General features: G+C 39.9%; 3 non-coding genes across 3 annotated transcripts; 2 read left to right on the top strand and 1 right to left on the bottom strand.

Annotated features, from left to right (window-relative positions):
- Nucleotides 1-928: 928 nt before the first annotated feature.
- On the bottom strand, nt 929-1,001 carry trnaa-agc (transfer RNA alanine (anticodon AGC)). The gene has a single exon. It is a non-coding gene; the product is annotated as a tRNA-Ala (tRNA).
- An 895-nt stretch (nt 1,002-1,896) lies between these two features.
- On the top strand, nt 1,897-1,969 carry trnaa-agc (transfer RNA alanine (anticodon AGC)). Its single transcript has one exon. It is a non-coding gene; the product is annotated as a tRNA-Ala (tRNA).
- Nucleotides 1,970-4,011: 2,042 nt separating this feature from the next.
- trnaa-agc (transfer RNA alanine (anticodon AGC)) lies at nt 4,012-4,084 on the top strand. Its single transcript has one exon. It is a non-coding gene; the product is annotated as a tRNA-Ala (tRNA).
- Nucleotides 4,085-18,121: the final 14,037 nt, after the last annotated feature.

Genomic DNA, 18,121 nt, shown 5'->3' on the forward strand with positions numbered 1-18,121 from the left:
TGTGAACCGACCTGTTCCAGGTAATAACAGCATGTGGGACAGGTACACAATCAGTTTGAAAAAAAAAAATAAAATGCACGGATTTTCTTCTTATTTTTTCCGACGTTCTTTTGCAAACACATTGTCCCAAGCAGGCAAACGTTATTGACCTCTCCGGGCTCAGAGTGGCGCACTTCCCCTCTCCCAGGAAGGTTTTAGTGTTTCTATAACTTCTGATCTTGGATTTTACACACAACAGCTTCTTTACTCCTAATCGTGCAGACAGGAATGCCTTTTTAATGAGAGAGGTCAATGGAGAACGGCCTTGAACAGGTTTGGGCCTCTTAGTTCCACTGAAGGGAAACTGTAATGCTACAGCATAAAAAGTCATTCTATACAAGTGTGTGCTTTAGACTTTGTGGCAGGAGTTTGGGGAAGAACCACATGTAGGTGTGATAGTCAGGTTTCCACAAATGTTTGGCCAGGCGCGCTTTCTTGCAGGATATGTTTGTCCAGTCCTCAACTGTCCAGTTTTGGTGAACCAGTGCAGACTTTACCCTCAGCTTTCTGTTCTTCTGTTTCTGGATGACATAAATGGAACTCGATGTGGTCTCCTGCATTTGTAGCCCAACCGCGTCCATGTTCGATGTGTTGTGCATTCTGAGATGCTTTTCTGCACACCACAACTGGACAGAGTGCTTATGTGAGTTACTGTAGCCTTATCATCAGCTGGACCTAGTCTGGCCGTTCTCCATTGACCTTTCTCATTAACAAGGTATTTCCATCTACACCATTCTGAGTAAAGAGACTGTTGTGTGTAAAAATCCAAGTAGATCAGATGTTATAGAAATACTCATACCCGCCCATCTGGCATCAACAATCATGTCAAAATCACTGAGATCCCATTTTTTGCTCGATTACTAAAGCATTTTAAAAGAGTAAAAGGATTTGGAGGATGCGGGCATCGATCCCGCTACCTCTCGCATGCTAAGCGAGCGCTCTACCATTTGAGCTAATCCCCCTTCCCGAGAGTGGGGAAGTGCGCCACTCTGAGCCCGGAGAGGTGAATAACGTTTGCCTGCTTGGGACAATGTGTTTGCAAAAGCACGTCGAAAACAATCAGAAGAAAACCCGTGCATTTTTTCAAACTGATTGTGTACCTGTCCCACATGCTGTTATTACCTGGAACAGGTCGGTTCACAATATTGTGGTGGAAGAAAGTCTGTTCTTTGCACAACAAATTTTTATTAAAGCACAACGGTAAATAACTACCTTGACAGCTGAACTTTCTGTGGCTAGCACCCTGAGACCTTTCTTCATTTTCTTCAATTTTTTTCTTTTTTTAATTGTGGAATTCATTTACTGTGACTTTAAACTTTATTGGATGAATGTTTTATTGGTTTTACTGCTCATTCTGGTGAGCTAAAAATGTATACTGGGGTGTGTTTTATAAACAGGCCAATGTCGCCATCTAGCGGCCACACGCACAAACATTCATACATAGTAAATGAATTCAAAAAAAAAAAGAAAAAAAAAACGAAATTGAAGAAAATGAAGAAAAGTCTCAGGGTGTTAGCCACAGAAAGTTCAGCTGTCATCAATATCCAATTTCAAATGTGACACCAGAAAGGATTTGACTGGATCAAAGCTGTGAATGAGCCTGAAAGGTAGTTCTTTACCTTTGTGCTTTAATAAAAATTTGTTGTGCAAAGAACAGACTTTCTTCCACCAAAATATTGTGAACCGACCTGTTCCAGGTAATAACAGCATGTGGGACAGGTACACAATCAGTTTGAAAAAATGCACGGGTTTTCTTCTGATTGTTTTCGACGTGCTTTTGCAAACACATTGTCCCAAGCAGGCAAACGTTATTCACCTCTCCGGGCTCAGAGTGGCGCACTTCCCCTCTCTCGGCAAGGGGGATTAGCTCAAATGGTAGAGCGCTCGCTTAGCATGCGAGAGGTAGCGGGATCGATGCCCGCATCCTCCAAATCCTTTTACTCTTTCTATTATTATTGTTATTATTATTATGTTAGGAAAATGCTTTAGTAATTGGGCAAAAAAAATGGGATGTCAGCGATTTTGACATGATTGTTGGTGCCAGATGGGCTGGTTCGAATATTTCTATAACGTCTGATCTACTTGGATTCTCCTTACTCAGGGAGGACATGCTGGATATTATTCAGTAAATCTCGCATGTTAACAAGAAAATCTAGTGGAAAACCTTCCCAGAAGAGTGGATGTTACCATAACAGCAAAGGGGGAATAAATCTGGAATGGGATATTCAACAAGCACTTATGTGTGTGATGGTCAGGTGTCCACAAACTTTTGGCTACATAGTATATCAGCTGAGAAGAATACCACAGTCTTATTGTATACAATTCAACATACAGTTATTACTATTTACCTTTTGCGTAGAATGAACTTCTTCTTCTTTTGGCTTTTCCCTTCAGGGGTCGCCACAGCGAATCATCACTCTCCACCTATCCCTATCTTCTGCATCCTCAACACTTGCACCCACTAGCTTCATATCCTCATTTATTACCTCCATATACCTCCTCTTTGGCCTTCCTCTTTGCCTCCTGCCTGGCAGCTCAATGTCCAACATTCTCCTACAATATACTCACTCTCCCTCCTCTGAACATGTCCAAACCATCTTAATCTGGCCTCCCTAACTTTGTCCCCCAAACGTCCAACATGAGCTGTTCCTCTGATGTACTCGTTCCTAATCCTGTCCAACCTTGTCACTCCCAAAGAGAACCTCAACATCTTCAGCTCTGCTACCTCTAGCTCTGACTCCTGTCTCTTCCTCAGTGCCACTGTCTCTAAACCATACAGCATGGCCGGTCTCACCACTGTCTTGTACACCTTCCCCTTGAGTCTCGCTGATATTTTTCTATCACACAGAACTCCCAACACCTTTCTCCACCCATTCCAACCTGCCTGCACTCGCTTCTTTACCTCTTTCCCACACTCTCCATTACTCTGGACTGTTGACCCCAAGTACTTAAATTACTTAAAGTACTTAATTCACACACATGTACTCAGTCTTACTGCGACTGACTTTCATTCCTCTTCTCTCCAGCGCAAACCTCCACCTCTCCAGGTTTTCCTCCACCTGGTCCCTGCTCTCACTATAGATCGCAATGTCATCTGCAAACATCATTGTGTAAGGAGACTCCTGTCTGACCTCCTCTGACAACCGGTCCATCACCATAGCCAACAGGAAGGGGCTCAGAGCCGATCCCTGATGCAGTCCCACCTCCACTTTTAACTCTGTCTGACCTACAGCACACATCACCACTGTCCTGCTCCTCTCATCCATGTCCTAACCTAGCTTCCACTACTGTCTCCCATAGCTTCACTGTATGGCTCATCAACTTTATCTCAGGTTAGTTATCTCAGGTTATAGTTGCTGCAACTCTGCACATCACCCTTACTCTTAAAGATCGGCACTAATACACTACTTCTCCATTCCTCAGGCATCTTCTCACTCTCTAAAACCCTGTTAAACAAACTAGTTAAAAATTCCACTCCTGCCTCTCCTAGAAACTTCTTTTGCGTAGAATGAACAATTTTATCAAAGTGCACCATTTTATTTTTCTCCACAGCTGTTATTATTATTATTAGTAGTAGTAGTAGTAGTAGTAGTAAAATCATGAATGTAGTATAATCATGTTTTTCATGATGATGATTATTATAACACAGGGCTGTAATTAAGGAATTACATAAGTCTATCAAACCCCAGCGTATTTAACAAACAGCGAGGACACGTTGGATATTATTCAGTAAATCTTGCATGTAAACAAGAAATAAAGAAAATAAGTATATGTATGTTTGTGTGTGTGGCCGCTAGATGGCGACATTGGCCTGTTTATGAAACACACCCCGGTACCATGAGGGTCCAACACAGAAAACCTGAGAGAAACCTGAACCTGCAGAAATGCTAATCATGACTTTGTTTGGCTTCATAGTCACAATATACACATTGATATGGGTCATTTTCCTCGCCTCATTATTTACCGCAAGTAGGGGGATTAGCTCAAATGGTAGAGCGCTCGCTTAGCATGCGAGAGGTAGCGGGATCGATGCCCGCATCCTCCAAGCAAGCTTTCACTTTTATTTTAAACAAACATGAACTTTCGTCTTTTAGTCAAATACTTATTTACAACAAACCCCAGTGGCTCCGAAACCAAATATCACCTGTATATCTAATTACTGTGATGTCACATTAATGTATTTATCCATTTATTGTAATGTCAACTATTTATCGTTACCCTCGCTGTACTTGACCAGGTATGTTTGCATGCACACACACACACACACACACACACACACAGACACACACAGACAGTTACAGTAATACTTTATTACAGCAGAAACATGAAATGACATTGGCCTTTTATACAAATAAAAGGTGTTGGAGAAAAAAATAGAATAAGTAAATAATTTAAAAAACTATGCATAGCTAGGAGCTACTTAATCAAAAAAGAAACAATGAAACAAACAAACAAAAAAACAAACAGATAAATAGGTGACATCAAAATAAATAGATAAACATGTGATGTCACAATGAATAAAAAGGTTACAATAAATAGACAAACAAATGAGTGACATCACTATACACTACGCAGTTTTAACTCTAGAGGCCTAAATATAATTGTAATAAATGAAAACAAACAAACAAACAAACAAACAAAAAAAAAAAACTCCACAATGAACCTTTGAAATCAGAATTTCCATAATAAAGAACATGTCAGCCAGAGCACCACAGCAATTAGCATCCATAACACACACACACACACACACACACACACACACACACACACACACACACACACACACACAGAGTGCCTATGGGCTGAAATATAGTCACATGTGGTAAATGTTGATAGTGTGTGTTTTATTAGTATTAGAAATGCCTATAAAGTTGTATTGCGTCAGTTAAACAGTAAACTTTCAAGCCAATGCCATCTACAAGTAAGAAATTTAAAGGAGCCGTGTGTAAGTTTTAGAAATGCAGAATAGCCAGAAGCAATTACTGCATTAATTTTATAATGACAGACGGAGATGTACAATGACAGATTAGTGATGTTACAACACAGACAGATATAAATATAAACATCTATTTTGAAAAAAAAAAAAAACACATTTCTCCATGCATTCATCTTTAAACATTCTGTTTTCATTGTCGACTTTGTGAGAATGTTGCTCAGAGTGTAACTCAGGGGGTCCCAAACTAGGCGTTACTGACATAATAAACTGTTCAAATGTTACAGTTGTCCTGTATTATAAATCTGGAATTTTAAATAATGTAGGGTGGTCATGGCTTGGGATCACAAAAAATTCATAATATCCATTTGGAATCCTTTGCTCAAAAAGTTTGTTAACCCCTGCTTTAACTTCATACAACTGAGAAGCAAAGTAAAGCGATTTGCTGACTGCCAACAGGAGTGAGAGGTGGTGGAACGCTTCTCTGTCCACCTGCTATGAAATATTTTCTGTGTTTATTGGTTCCATATATTGTTCCCAGCTCCTGAACCAGCAGGTTATAATCACTGTGTTCTACAAGATGGAGTGTTTGTTTGATGTGCCTTAAATAGATTGTAAAGAGAAAACATTTTTGGTTCATTCCGACGTTGTAGGCCAGGGGTCTTCAAATAAAACCTGTGAACATTCAACTACATGTTCACATAGGAACACACACTATTGTCACTAGGTTCACTTTTAAACAGAACTGTGTACTGGTTGGCGCTGCACTGGGTTTTACTAAGCCCATTGTCTGTCCCAGTAGTCATTGTACTGTCTTGTACTGTCTTGTTCTGTCTGCACATGTTTGCACTTGTGCACTTTATTATATAAATTATGTAGTCCCTTGTAGTTCTGTGTTGTTCTGTGTCGTCTTATGTAGCACCTTGGTCCTGGAGAAACGTTGTTTCGTTTGACTATGTACTTGTATATGGCTGAAATGACAATCAACTCCACTTGAACACATGAACTTGAACTACATAAAATTAATTACTTCAAAAACATCTGGAGAAACAACTGACAAGACTGAGTAACAACAACAGTTACCATTTAAGGCTTAAAAATTGATTAATTGTGTATTAAATTAGAAGAATGTGTACATTACAAAAACACTTTGACTGAAGTACAGCAGTACAATCATTGGTTTCAAACCTGTATGTTTTGTCTCACTGTGGCACTTCCTGGTATCACTTTTGCCTACTGATGCAAACCTCAGTCTCCCATATGATACGATTTCAATTCATATGATTCTTCTACTACAATAAAATTTGATTTAGTATCCTCTGATTGATATGAGTGAGAAGTTTGCATGTTCTCCCTGTGCTTCGGGGGTTTCCTCTGGGTCCAAAGACATGCGCTGTAGGCTGACTGGCATTTCCAAATTGTCCGTAATGTGTGAATCTGTGTGCGATTGTGCCCTGTGATGGGTTGGCACCCCATCCAGGGTGTCCCCTGCCTTGTGCCCCGAGTTCCTTGGGATGGGCTCCAGGTGACCCTGCGACCCTGTGTAGGATAAGCAGGATGGAAAATGGATGGCTTGATATGTGATCAACTTTGTTCAGAGTGTTGGGTAGGCCTACCATTAATTAGTGAATGATGATGACATAGAGAAGCTCTATTTTAAAAGAGTTTCAGGCAAATCATGTTGCTAGCCTACTGTATGTACACATCAGTTTGCAAATATGAATTTTTTTTACACACTTTGCTTTTTAAGAGTGTTCAATTTATAGTAAAATATTATCAATAATAATCAACTTAGAACCAATTGTAATTGAAAGATGGTTGTAGCAAAATGACAAACTGCACCTTTAAGTACTGCATCGGTCCTGGCAGATTGTGCTTTTATACTTTTCGAACTCAGCATTTTGGAAAGCATGGACACGGTACGTTTCTGTTACACTCCTGAAATCTGCCACATGCCCACGCAGGCCGCCACACTCGTGCGCCGGTTCCTCATTTTAATAAACTCAGTCCATAAATATGGAACCCTGCGGCAGCTACAGCAGCTGCGTTCAGTCGAATCGATCCTTTTGGTTCATTTAATTGATCGCCTCATCTTATTCGGTGTAGCGAAGAAAGTGCCCGAGGCACACAGGCAGAAGCAGGCGGCGGGTTTTCGGGATGGCAGTGACTCTCGGGCACGGGTTGCCAGATTGAACTGAATATTTCAATCCCAAATGTTGTATAGTAGGGAGTCTATAGGCGACTTGTGATGGATTATACACACAGTGTCACTCAGGCTTTATGGTTGTCACTGTGTCTGAGTCTCACACACACACACAGTAAAAAATTGTTGTAGGTTTTACAGTAATTTACTGGCAATCTGGGTAGGCAACTGTAAAACATATTTACAATAATGTACTGTAATATTTTACAAAGTATAAAATAACACATAATTCAAAACGTTTGCTCGTTTGCTCAAGGACTCAACCAGGGCAGTTTGGAGGTGCTGGGATTTGATCATGCAACCTTTCCATACTCAAAGCCTCAACCACTGAGCCACCACAACTAGCTGTGAAAGCAAAAGATGCCATCTCTGCTATCATCCACCTTTCTGTGACATATCAAGACAAATATGTAAGGATGCTGCTTATAGACTTTAGTTCAGAATTCAACACAATCATCCCATAACAACTGATAAGAAAGCTGAGCCTGTTGAGTTTGACCACTCCCCCTCTGCAACTGGATCTTGGACTTTTTGACTAGGAGACCCCAGTCCATGAGGACCGGCAACTCCACCTCCAGCAGCACCACACTGAACACTGGTGTTCCTCAGGGCTGCGTGCTCAGTCCACTGCTGTTTACACTGCTGAGTCATGACTGTGCTGCAAAGTACAGTTCAAATCACATCATCAAGTTTGCTGATAACATTACAGTTGTGAGTCTCATCAACAACAATGATGAGTCAGAGTACAGAGAGGAGGTGAACCAGCTTGCAGAATGGTGTAGAGACAACAATATATCTCTTAATGTTGATAAGACTAAAGAGATGACTGTTGACTTAAGGAGGATCCAAGTGGTCCACTCACCACTGTACATCAACGGAACAACTATTGAGAGAGTCAAAAGCTCCAAGCTTCTTGGTGTGCACATGACTGAGTACCTCTCCTGGACTCTCAACACCACCTGCCCAGCCAAGAAGGCCCAGCAGCACCTCCACTTCCTGTGGAGACTGAAGAGATCCAACCTCCCCCCTTCCATCCTCACCACCTTCTACAGAGGGAGAATAGAGAGCATCCTGACCAGCTGTCTCACCATGTGGTATGAGAACTGCACAGTCTCCAACCACAAGGCCCTACAGCTGATAGTGAGAACATCTGAAAAGATCATCGGGGTCTCTCTACCACTCACTGTCACCTCGTACAATAACGGTTTCATCTGCAAAGCCACCAGCATTGTGGACGACCCCTCTCACCCATCCCATGGACTTTTCACCCTCCTGCCATCTAGCAGAAGGTACAGGAGCATCTGTGCCACCACCAGCAGACTCTGCAGACACCCTGCTGCCTCCCAACGCTCACCTGGGCTAGTCAAACACCTAACCCAGTATGACTCAATACCACTGTACACCTGCACCTTACAAAGATGCATCAGTCCCTTTATGGAACACTAAACATATTGCTGCTACCCTACCAATAGTTTACAGTTTACAGCCCATGTTCTGTGTATTTATTGTCCTGCGTATTTATTGTCCTGTGTATTTATTGTCCTGCACTCATCTCACACTGTTGTCTATTGCACTTTATGTAGTCTTGTACTGTTATGTGTTGCGCCATGGTCCTGGAGAAACAACATTTCATTCTAGTGTATACAAGCTATATAGAGGAATGCCAATAAAAAATCCATTTGACATGACTTGAAAAAACATTTTAAAAAGTGTCTGAGGCACACAGGAGGAAGTAGGTGGTGGATATTTTTTTTTCAATCCCAATCAAAAATGGAGCTGGGCAATAAGATTGATATCGTGATAAATTATGTCACAGTAAACTTTTCTGAGATATCGTGATATTGTGATATATTTCTATTTAAAAAAATTGTAACAATTGTAAAAAAAAATTACTTAAACTTGTAAAATGTTACTTTTTTACAGTTTTGTTATTGTTTTTCTCATTTTCAATTTTTTTAAATAAATAAAAATGTTTTTCTAAATATAAAAAAAAATCAAAATGTAACTTTTTGTAGACATTAAATCATCAAACAGGCTTCTTAAATGCAACAATATTGTTTTGCTTCCAGTTTGCTCACAAACCTAGGCTATTATAGACGGCACCCATCCAATACCGATGATCAGAAGCAAAAATTGGTTAATCGGATATCAGAGGGAAAAAAAAAAAAGAACGAATTTGGTCTATCCTGGAAAAGATTGAAAATGGATTTGGATAAGTTTTTTTTGGAACTGGAAAGGTTTACATATAAAGAGGATTGATTGTATTTGTATTTTGTTAGGATTGATTTTATACTTATAAATACAGTATAATTTTATACTTATAAATTATATTTATATCATATTTGTACTTTATTGTATTTATTATATTTGCAAATGTAAGTGAATTTTGTGTTTGAATTTAACCGAATAAATAAAAAATATCAGATCAATATCAGCTGATACTCAAGGTTTCATTTAAATGAGTCAATTCTTTGAGTCAGCTCCTTGAGGTGAATGTTGGAAGAGTGATTTGGTGATTAGACAGCCAAGAAATAATGGTTTATTTATTTATTTACTTATTTTTTGTAACTAACTGAGGCATCTGGATATGCTCAGTAGTTAAAATAGACATTCATTGTTGACAACGGAGTGGAGTAAATCATCTACACACAATCAAGATCAAATATTCCTGAAATGTATTTATGACCAATAGCAAAGTATTTTTGCAAATAGCAAAGTAGTCATACAATACTAAGCAGCTTAAATAGTTGTAGAACACTGAACTGCTGAAGTAGTTCTAGAACAATGAACAGCTGAAGTAGTCATAAAATACTGAGCAGCTAAAATAGTTCTAGAATACTGAGCAGCTGAAGCAGTTCTAGAATACTGAGCGACTGAAATAGTTCTAGAATACTGAGCAACTGAAGCAGGTCTAGAACAATGAACAGCTGAAGCAGTTCTAGAACAACGAACAGCTGAAGCACTTCTAGAACACTGAGCAGCTGAAGCAGTTCTAGAACAATGAACAGCTGAAGCAGTTCTAGAACAATGAACAACTGAAGCAGTTCTAGAACACTGAGCAGCTGAAGCAGTTCTAGAACAATGAACAGCTGAAGCAGTTCTAGAACACCGAACACCTGAAGAAGTTCTAGAACACCGAACACCTGAAGAAGTTCTAAATTAATGTGTGGTTGAAAGAGTTCTAGGCTGATGTGATTGTAGAACTGGACCTGACAGAATATTTCATCTAAAAAATGGTATGCCCAATCACAGACAGCCTATGAAACATAAACAGTTGTGTGACATCATCAAAGTAAAACTGCATAGCAACAAGAAGCTGATTGGATATTAGGCAATTATGCCACTTTCTTATTCATTTTTATCAGCCTGTTTCTGTTTCTCATTAATTGATTATTGTAAATGATATCAGAATAATATTTTATAAATAATGTGGAATACTTTCTATCTCAACTCGTCAGCAATCAGCAAAAAATTTAACTTTTGGCAAATGCATTTCAGACCTGTATAAATGATAGTGCCCATAAATAATCAACAAAAGTATCACAATTATATCCATAGCCCCAAGTTATTTTGTTTCGGCCCAGTGGAAAAGAAACTCATTTGGGAGGGAAACCACCCAATCTGGCATCGTGTCCCCCACAGCTGAAGTGTCCTTTGAAGTGTAGGGTCTGGTTCTGAGAGAGAGCTCTGGGTGCAGCTGGACTTGAGCTGCTGTCGCTGAAGCGTAGCAGACGTTGCACTGGGAAACCTCTGAGAATGAGCAGGAGGGAGGGAACGAGTGTGAGAGAGAGTGACAGATGAAGAAATGGGATAGTGAAGAACAGCTCCAAGACACACACATGAGCGGCACAAGGATGTTTTCTGCAACTAGGCAACGTTCTATTCGTTATTGACCCATTTTTTGTGTTTCTATTATGTGAGGCCTACAGAGATACCTCAGTCTCTCTCTCTCTCTCTCTCTCTCTCTCTCTCACACACACACACACACACACACACACACACGTAGGAGAGGAGGAGGAGGAGGCTGGACAGAAACAAGCTGAAATTACTTTGTTTATTACAGTTGCGTAATTAATATGGGCATCATGCCATTACAGTAATGCATCTACTCATTCCTCCCTCTCTCTCTCTCTCTCACCCACAGAGTCCATTAACCACAGAGACCTGAAACACATGGGCTGATGGCCTCCCTCTGGCTCTGGCCACTCCACTTCATCTCCCTCCATCATGCCTCACTCTTTCTCTCTTTATCTCTATCCCTTGTTCCCCCGTTTCTCATCAAGCCCATTTTCTCTAGTGCCTTAACCCCAGCTAGTGTTTACCCAAGGTCACGAGCAGTGTGTGTGGATACATAAGAGATTCAAATCTCTCCACTCCACTACTGTCTACCTGTTTCCACAATTTCTGCTCTGTGTATGCATGTATTGCTGCCACTGTTTATGTGTGTGTGTGTATCTGTCTGTCTGTCCTCTGTGCCAAAGTTTGTTGATATTCCTGGTTGAAATCAGGCCATGAATCATCATGGCCTCATTTGGATGATTAGGGCAAGATACACCTGAGCCCCAGTAACTAACACACACACACAAACACACAAACACACACACACACACACACACACACAGAGTGTTAAATCATGAAGTCCTAAGAACATGCTTTCTCTCATCTCTTTCATCATTCTATAAGAAAGTCACACACATTCTTTCCAGTAACTTTTTTCATTTTCCTCTTCCTTGTGTAGATGAATTTAGATCTATAAAAACTATAGTCTCTTTTGTTGATGTCACACCCCCTCGAACACACAGGCATGGAAAAAACTCAATAACTAGCTAAGCTAGTCAACACAGCCACATGTGGAATTTAACCATTTTAACGGGATGTCATCCTTCTGTAAAAAAAAAAATGAGTATTTCAGAAACAGCTGATCTGGGATTTTCACTGATAGCTCTAGAGGTTACACAGAATGGTGAGGGGAAAAAACACACACAGTGAGTGGCAGTTCTGCGGGCAGAAACACCTTGTTGATGAAAGAGATCAGAGGAGAATGACCAGACGGCATCAATCTGACAGGAAGGCTACAGTAACTCAAATAACCACTCTTTACAACCGTGGTGAGCAGAAGAGCATCACAGAAACACAGAATGCATAGTTGCTCAGAATGCATCTTATTATTGGGCTTCCTAAGACTTTGGTTGGTGAGTGTATCTATAAAAAAAACAAACAAACAAGTGGAATTATTTTTATCAGTGCTAAACAAATGTTGTGAAAATAATACCTTCAGTGTCACAAATAAGTCTGTATATTAAAAGTGATTTTCCTAATAGCCCACATTGTATGTATAGCTAGAATACTAAAACAAATTTCTTTAGTGCAAGATCGCTCTGAAGATACGTCATAAAAATGGTAGATGGCTTCGTTTTACGCTGCATATCACAACATTTTATGATTTCTTACAGAAGTTAGGCTGTTGAGGCATTAAATACGTATTTAGTTTTGTTTATTATGTTTACTTTTTTCAGAAATTGGCTTGAATGCAAACCATGGGGCTAGGTGTATTGCAGTAACCAAAGCAGACATACCAAAAAGGCAAAATAACAACCAAAGCCTGAAAACAGGCAATAGATCAAGCGATGTACAAACAGGCTGAACTAGAAAAAACCCCAACAACAAGCAAAGAAAAAGAACCAGAGGTACACAGCTTAATAATGTCACTGGCAAAAGAGCGAGACTTTGCAAAATTGAAGTGAGAGTTTGTGTTATTTAAAGGAGTGAGTGTGATAGTGAACAGGTGTGCTTGATTTCGTGATAAGTCGTGCGCGAACAAGTCAGCTCTTTGAGTCAGCTCTTTCAGGTGAACGTTGAGAGCAGACTCGCATATACGTGCTGTTTATATGTTTTTTGTAAATGTAGATGTGTACTATTTCAGTGTTAGTTAATCAAAATGCTTCCATGGAAACCTCTCTCCAACATCTGAGCTGTTGGTGAATTGTGAGAAGTGTGTTTAAAAAGAGCCAGAATTTCCTTCACTAACTTCATTAGGAGCCGTGAACAGAGATATGGTGCTTGGTCATATGATGAGTTGTATAGTTTTAGAGTTTGCTGGCTGACTGGGAATCATAGGAAATGTAGTTGTGGTCTGAACGGAGGCTGGTGATTTCATCCACACTGTCCATAGTGCACTTCCAGCTATTTTGTTTGCCTCCAGATGCATACATCCATGCATCACATGACCTGAAAAGCATTCTACAGAAAACATACACTGAAAACATTTCCTGCCAGAAATATCGTAATTGTGAGATGAATGCCACCACAATGTCGTAATTATAACTTGGGAACTTGTCTTGACTTTCCGAGGTCACAGCAGCCACCAATATGAATGTGATGCTTACAGCAGGTTTAAGTAGTAATTCTGCATGTTAAAATCAACTTTTTGTTGTTGATGATATAAAATAAATACACACAAAAGAAATTTTCTCACGCTGTCCATTTTTTTCTGACCAATTCCACTTCAAACACCCACATAATCCCGGCCTCCGAAACGCATACATGTGAACTTCTGAGGAGGAATTGAAGGCATCAAAAATCAAGGAAAGCAATATAAACTGTATCTACAGCACAAGGCCATTTAGTTTCAACCTTGTGAAGTTTTAAAAAAAAAAAAAGGCCCCACTGGGGAGGCCAATCTGGCCACGTGTCAAAATGAATCAGGGCTGTGACTTAGCACTGCACTGACTCAAACCCAGCGTGTGAAATTGTTTCTATTGCTGATGATTAGATCACGGGTGCTGTGTTCACTCCTGGAGCTCCACCACCCTGCTGAGATCCTGCTAATCAAGTGTGTAGGAGCATCTGAATATTAGAGTCAGGTGTGTTCAGTCAGAGCATGCCACAACTGTCAAAGATAGAGAAGAAACTAAAGAAACTAGAGCTATATAAAGGCTGATTGACACTGTGTGATTGTTGTCATGGCAATGCTGTCAGAGGCAAAAAATAGTTTGCTAGCGACATACGGAAGAACATTTTCTACCATACGTAGTACCGTGTCTTTTTTCAATGGACAAATTATTGTAATGGCTGCAATTAATACACATTCAATGAGAATTATACCTGTGCAATATAACAGGTTTAAAAGAAACTAGTAGCTAATAGCTGGCCTATGTTAACACACTAGCTAAAACATTTTAGAGGATTTAGACACAGATCTATCAAAATTATATCACCAAGAGCAAATAAATGTATTAATAAACTCACCTTAGCCCAATTGAACCAGGTTTGACTGACAAAAATGCATGTAACTCATCAAACACACACAGTTAGCGATTAGTGACCTAGCTAAAAAGCACATATTTGACTATCATTCATTAGCTTACCACGTTACACAACAAATACAGACGGGACTGGAAGTATTTGGACAATGAAAGAGTTTTTGTGATTTTGCCTTTATACAACACCACAATGGATTTGAAACAAAACAATCAAGATGTGAACGAAGTGTAGACTTTCAGCTTTATTTTAAGAGGTTCCACAAAAATATGGCATTTACCATTTAGGAATTACAGCCATTTTCAGGGGCTCAAAGGTATTTGGACAAATTGACATAGTTGTAAACATAACCATAATTTTAATACTTGGATGAAAATCCTTTGCAGTCAATGACTGCCTGAAGTCTGTAGCCCATGTTCTCAAAACTCAAATTCTGAGTTTCCTCCCTGGAGATGCTTTGCCAGGCCTGCTGTTGCTGCTTGTTTGTGGGTCTTTCTGTCTTCAGTCTTGTCTTCAGTAAGTGAAAAGCATGCTCTATTGGGTTGAGATCAGGCGACTGACTTGGCCATTGAAGAATATTCCATTTCTTTGCCTTCAAAAAGTCTTGAGTTGCTTTCGCAGTATGTTTAGGGTCATTATCCACCTGCAATGTGAAGCGGCGTCCTATCAGTTTTGTAGCATTTGGCTGAATGTGAGCAGAGAGTATAGCCCTATACACCTCAGAATTCATCTTGCTACTTCTGTCAGCAGTCACATCATCAATAAACACCAGTGAGCCCGTTCCATTGGCAGCCAACATGCCCATGCCATAACACTGCCTCCACCATATTTGACACATGATGTGGTATACTTTGGATCATGAGCTGTTCCTTTCTTTCGCCATATTTGTCTCTTCTGGTACAAGTTAACCTTGGTTTCATCAGTCCAAATAATCTTATTCCAGAACATGGGAGGCTTTTTTAGATGTTTTCTGGCAAAGTCTAATCTGGCTTTCCTGTTCTTGAATGTTACCAGTGGTTTGCACCTTGTTGTAAACCCTCTGTATTTACATTCATGAAGGCGTCTCTTGATTGTAGATTTTGACAATGATACGCCTACCTTCTCCAGAGTATTCCTGACTTCTGTTGATGTTGTGAAGGGGTTTTTCTTCACCAAGGAAAGGATTCTGCGATCATCCACTTTAGTTGTCTTCCGTGGTCTTCCAGGCCTTTCGATGTTGTTGAGCTCACCAGTGCTTTCTTTCTTTTTAAGAATGTACCAAACTGTTGATTTGGCCAAACCTAAGGTTTTTGCTATTTCTCTTATACATTTATGTTGTTTTTTCAGCCTAATGATGGCCTCCTTCACTTGCATTGAGATCTCCTTGGACTTCAAATTGGTAGCTCCAGTCGAACAGCTGCCAAATGCCAACTCAAAACCTGATATCAACTCTAGACCTTTTATCTGCTTCATTTGTCTTGAAGTAACGAGAGAATGGACCGCACCTGGTCAATTAACTTCTTGTCAGTCAATTGTCCAAATACCTTTGAGCCCCAGAAAATGGAAGTACTTTGCTTAAAATGGCTGTAATTCCTAAATGGTAAATGCCATATTTTTGTGTAACCTCTTAAAATAAATCTGAAAGTCTACACTTCAATCACATGTTGATTGTTTTATTTCAAATCCATTGTGGGCGTGTATAAAAGCAAAATCACAAAAACTCTGTCATTGTCCAAATACCTCCGAACCTGACTATAAATGCCTTACCTGAGCTGCAAGAGAAATGCTAATGAATGTTAGTCAGCTGAATTATTTTTTCTTGTTGTGGGATTTGTATCGTTAGCCAGTTGTTAAACTGCTTTAGCTAATCTGCTAGTGGCTAATGATACAAATGCACCAACAAGGATAAATTGGTTGATTATCATTCATTAGCTTTCCACCACATTATGCAACAGCTGTTCAGCAAGTGAAAAAACACAACTATCATGCTTGAATTCTTTTTCCTCATACAGGATAATATACGACACTTTCACTCTTTCATTCTGTTTTCACTCACACGCCTTCTCATCATGAAGCTGGACTTCTTTCTGTTGGGGCATGATGACAGTTGACATATGTGGTGAAGGTGAAGTATGCTTCCCAAAATTCAGACCCAACACCCATGACACAGCACTGTATTACTTTTACAGGGTTGTCAGGACGACTCGCAGCAGCTCAGGAACATCATGTTATAAAGTAGTTCTGTCTCAATATCAATAATAATGATTCAATCCGAATCAATAATCATGTTTATTTATTTTAAAAAATCCTGCATGAGTGAAAATGTGATAAAAAATGTCACATAATAGAATCATTACTTGCAAAAATCTGCTGTCACATGAAATTCCCTTAAAAAAGCAAAGTAGTTTGATATGTTTCCATTGAGAGTTTCTTGTCTATCACCAATTGTGGAACGAAGAAAGGTTCTCATCTACTTCTCAGGCTAGCAGTTGCACTTTTCCGCTTCCCTGCTTCTCCTGCTTCTCCTGCTGGTGTGTTTTATTGGTGCAGAAAATCCTGCCACCTGACACCAACATGTGCAATTGCAAAAACATTTATGTTAGTTTTTCACAACAAATCACGTATCGACAAACAATTTATCTGATAATGTCAAACAGAAAAAGTTTTGTTGTATTGAAAACATTTTACATTTTTTTTCCATATAATCTCTAAGATGGGATCCAGCCTCAAGACAACACTCATTATGTATGCTTCCATCCTAATGTTGCACATATTGTAAGCAAATTTTCAAAAACTCAGTGAGTCATTGTGTGTTTTCATCAACTATTGCTATGATGAATAATCTGCAGAGAAGCATCAAGATGGTGTAATCAAAAGCGCACCAGCCAAACAAAGACACTCCGTCATGGAGCGACTGGAACACACACTCGATAGCTCATTTATTCCAAAAATCTGTTTCCATCTGTTTATAATGATGTGGAGCCAGAGGCGATTGGATGCAAGTGCAAGGCTTTTAATTGGAGATTTTCCAAAACTCATAATCTGTCATGGAGGTCAAAACACAGGCAAAAACAAGTAAAACAGGTAAAACTATCTTCAAGGTTAGAACGTGTGCAAAACCAGTGGCAAGAGCAGCTGAGTGTAATGATATTTGAGAGTTCAAATCTCACTGCCAGAATGCTACTGTTAGGTCCTTGAGTAAAAGCATCATAACCTTCAACCTTATCACAGAGGGACTATCGAGAGCATCCTGTGCAGCTGCATCACTGTCTGGTTTGGGAATTGCACCGTCTCGGATCGCAAGACCTTTCAGCGGATAGTGAGGACAGCTGAGAATATCATCGGGGTCTCTCTCTTCCCTCCATCACAGACATTTACACCTCACCTCACCTGAAATGACAATAAACTCCACTTGACTTGACTTGACTTGACGTCAGTGTGACTGCTGTACGACCCAAATCATGGTCAGTGATCATCCTGTGGTGGTCTAGTCCCGCTGATGAAAGGGTGCTAACAAATAGTGCATAGTAACAGATGTGTTTACCTGACAGAATGGCAACTCGTGTATGCTGATGTGTATGCAGGGTGTATTCCCACCTCAGACCCAGTGGTCCCAGGATGGGCTCCAGATCCACTGTGACCCTAACCACGATAAGTACTTACTGAAGATGATCGAGCACTATATAAGGAGATACAGTACGGAAACC

This window comes from Pangasianodon hypophthalmus, chromosome 9 (assembly GCF_027358585.1).
Source record: "Pangasianodon hypophthalmus isolate fPanHyp1 chromosome 9, fPanHyp1.pri, whole genome shotgun sequence".
Taxonomy (NCBI): domain Eukaryota; kingdom Metazoa; phylum Chordata; class Actinopteri; order Siluriformes; family Pangasiidae; genus Pangasianodon; species Pangasianodon hypophthalmus.